Consider the following 3,433-nt stretch of genomic DNA (forward strand, 5'->3'; position numbering starts at 1 on the left):
AATTTCGATTAGGGTTCTTTGGAGGCTAGGGTTTTCGAAAACCCTTCAATCCAAAACCCTAATTGCGAAAATTTGGCCTTTAGGGTTTAATGGCTATAAACCCTAATTTGCAATTCAACTATTATAGCAATTCAATTTAAAACAAACAATGGCTCTGATACCACTTATGGGTTTTAGGTACAACAAATAAACTAGAAAACAATTCCTAAGTTCACATGCAACCTACTTTGGATCTATGTTTTAACTATTGAACATACAACTTTGAATTGCAAAACAAGAACCCTAGAGGAGAGAGGCTATTTTCGAAAATAGTAAACTAGGGTTTAGGGTTTACATACCTTTCAATTGTTATAGCAAACAATTGACAATCCTCTTGATCTTGATCTTGATCTTCTTGGAAGCTTTAGCACCACAAGTGTAATGCCTCTAATGGAATCACACCCAAACTAGCAAGAAGGAAAGTAGAAGAGAGAGGGGAGAGGGAGTATGCAAAATCTCGGCCTTAGGGTTTCTTCAAAAGAAAGAGTGTCCAAAAACATGAACCAGGAGGCTCCTTATATAGCTGAGGGATCTAGGGTTTAAGGGAAACCCTAGTTATCCTTTGCTTAGGGCCTAAGCAAGACCCAAGGCCTTATCTTGGACCCCTTGGACGAATTCTCTAGGGTTTCCCCTAGGGTTTTCGTCCACCCCCTTCCAAGGGAGTTCTGGATCCTTCCATTCAACTATCAGTTAATTGCAAACTAGTCCCTGCACTTTATAATTAATTCTTTTAACCCCAAAATCAATTCTGATTAATTTCTGGCTAACAATTAATTAAACATAATGATTTCTAATTAATATATTAATCCATTAACATATTAATAAATCATTTATATATATATATATATATATATATTAATTTATTAATCTTATAAATTAATATCTCTCCTTTCATAATTTCCTTGTCCAGTTGCTAGGTTGAGGGCAACCCAAAAGGACTGTGCTGCTATCAATTCAAGTACATACCAATTATAGTTGTGGGCTTAGACACCTAATCCAACACTTTTTACCTCTAACTGGATGCTAACAACAAGTAGATGCTGGATCCAAAGCCTTCTCCTCACTTCAATCTCTTCACCCTCCAATTTTCCTCCCATAAAGCATAAGATTCACCCTCAAAAGCTCACACACACTCAAGAAAGCACCAAAATGCGGCTAGGGTTTCTCTCTGGACTGTAAGAACGATGAAAGAGGCTACAAGTGAGCCATAAGTTCTTTAAATAGGGTACAAACCCCTGAAACTTAGGGTTTTCCTTTACAACACCTACTCGTCGATTCGGGGCCTTCCGACTCATCGAGTAGGATCTAAATCCTGCGTCCTCATAAATGATCTCTAATCGACGAGTTGGAGCTCCCCAACTCGTCGAGTTTCAGCACAAAACCCTAAAACTTAGAATATTTAATGATACCTGGAACAGGTGTTACAATTTTCTTAGTGTTCTTCACTAATTTTGGAGGATATTGCGTTAGAGATCGTTTTTGGTAAATTACCAAATTTGGGATTCATTGGATAAGGAAACACGATAAAAACCTTGATTTCGGTTAGGTTTTAGTGTTCTCAGCGGTTGAATAACGTTCTCGGTAACAAGATATAGGGTTCTAGGCTTGGAAGAGTTCTCGGCCAAGATATATCGTTCTCGGTCAACTGTTTCAGTCAGGCCTTTCGGTCAAAGAGTTAACCTTCAAGGTTCTCGGTCAGCAGGGTGTTGACTATTGGTGTTTTCGGTCAAAGAACATTTATTTTTGGTCTTCGGTCAAAATCAAATTGCACAATCAGAGTTTTACCTTTGGTAAATAATGAGCTCTTACAACAGTTCAATCACCACTTTTAGTACCGAGGAGGTAAGTGAAACATCATGTTCTCAGTCCTATGAAGATAAAGTTAATAAATATCGTGAGAAAAATAAGTTATTAGTTAGAGAAGTTTTTTATCTTAAAAATTAAATCTATGAAATTAAGAAAGTAAACAAGCCTCTTAAAGAAAAACTAGAAGCACAAAATAAAATAACGAATTATAATTAAAGATGAATATAGCACAAAATCCCCTCTTCCGGAACCTAATGACACTCTTCCATGGTGACACTTTCAGTAAGACGAAATCCCCCACCTAGAACTCAAGGTCTGATCGGCACCGGTCAGCATAGCTTTTCTAACGACTCTATGCGACTCGTAGCCGGTCGCGTACCTGCTGAATCAACCCAGTAGTCTTGAGCACTACCTCAGTGCTCCTCATGACTCGGTGTCCAACCTCGCCCAAACAAACTGGGGTCCTACACCTCCGACCATACAACATCTCGAACGGTGGTCGGTCGATACTAGCGTGATAACTATTGTTATATGAAAACTCTGATAGTGGGAGGTATGTATCCCAACTCCCTCTAAAATCCAACATACATGCCCGAAGCATATCCTCAAGTGTCTGGATCGTCCTCTCACTCTGGACATCTGTCTGGGGGTGGTACGCCATGCTGAAATGCAACTGAGTTCCCAGTTCCTCGTGGAACTTCCTCCATAATCTAGATGTGAATCGAACATCCCGGTCGGAAACCACTAAGACTGGCACCCTGTGCCTAAACACCACCTCTCGCACGTAAATATCCGTTAATTTCTCCGCGGAGATGCTCTCGGAGATCGGAATAAAGTGGGCACTCTTCGTCAGTCAATCCACAATAACCCATATGGCATCCACACCCCTTTCCGTCCTTGGTAACTTTGTGATGAAGTCCATGGTGATCTCTTCCCACTTCCACATGGGAATGGGTAGCGGCTGAACCTTGCCATGAGGCCGCTGATGCTCGGCCTTTACCTTCCGGCAGGTCAAGCACCACTCCACAAACCAGGCGATCTCCCGCTTCATGCAGGGCTACCAGTAACTCAGTCTCAAGTCTCTATACATTTTTGTAGCCCCTGGGTGTATAGAGAACTTGGACTTGTGTGCCTCCTCCAATATCTTCTGCCTCACCCCTCCAGATGCTGGGACCCACACTCAGCCACACTGGGTCAAGAGACCCCGACCATCCTGGACAACACAAAGGGATCTGACCCAGTATCCGCTCTATCTTCCAATTTTCCCTCTTCAAACCCTCCACTTGAGCCTCCTTGATCATATCCAACAATGGAGAGATCACTGTCATCCTCAAACAAACGTTCCCAATCGGGGAACCCACCATCTTGCGGCTCAAAGCGTTGGCCATCACGTTGGCCTTCACTGGATTGTATAAGATCTTGCAGTCATAATCTTTCAGCACGTCCAACCACCTCCTCTGTCGCATGTTGAGGTTCTGCTGATCCATCAAGTACTTCAAACCCTTATGATCAATATAAATAGTGCACCGTACTCCATGCAAGTAGTGCCTCCAAATCTTGAGGGCAAACACCATTGCCCCCAATTCCA

Source organism: Lactuca virosa, chromosome 7 (genome assembly GCF_052849685.1).
Source record: "Lactuca virosa cultivar CGN04683 chromosome 7, Lactuca_virosa_CGN04683_v6, whole genome shotgun sequence".
NCBI lineage: Eukaryota > Viridiplantae > Streptophyta > Magnoliopsida > Asterales > Asteraceae > Lactuca > Lactuca virosa.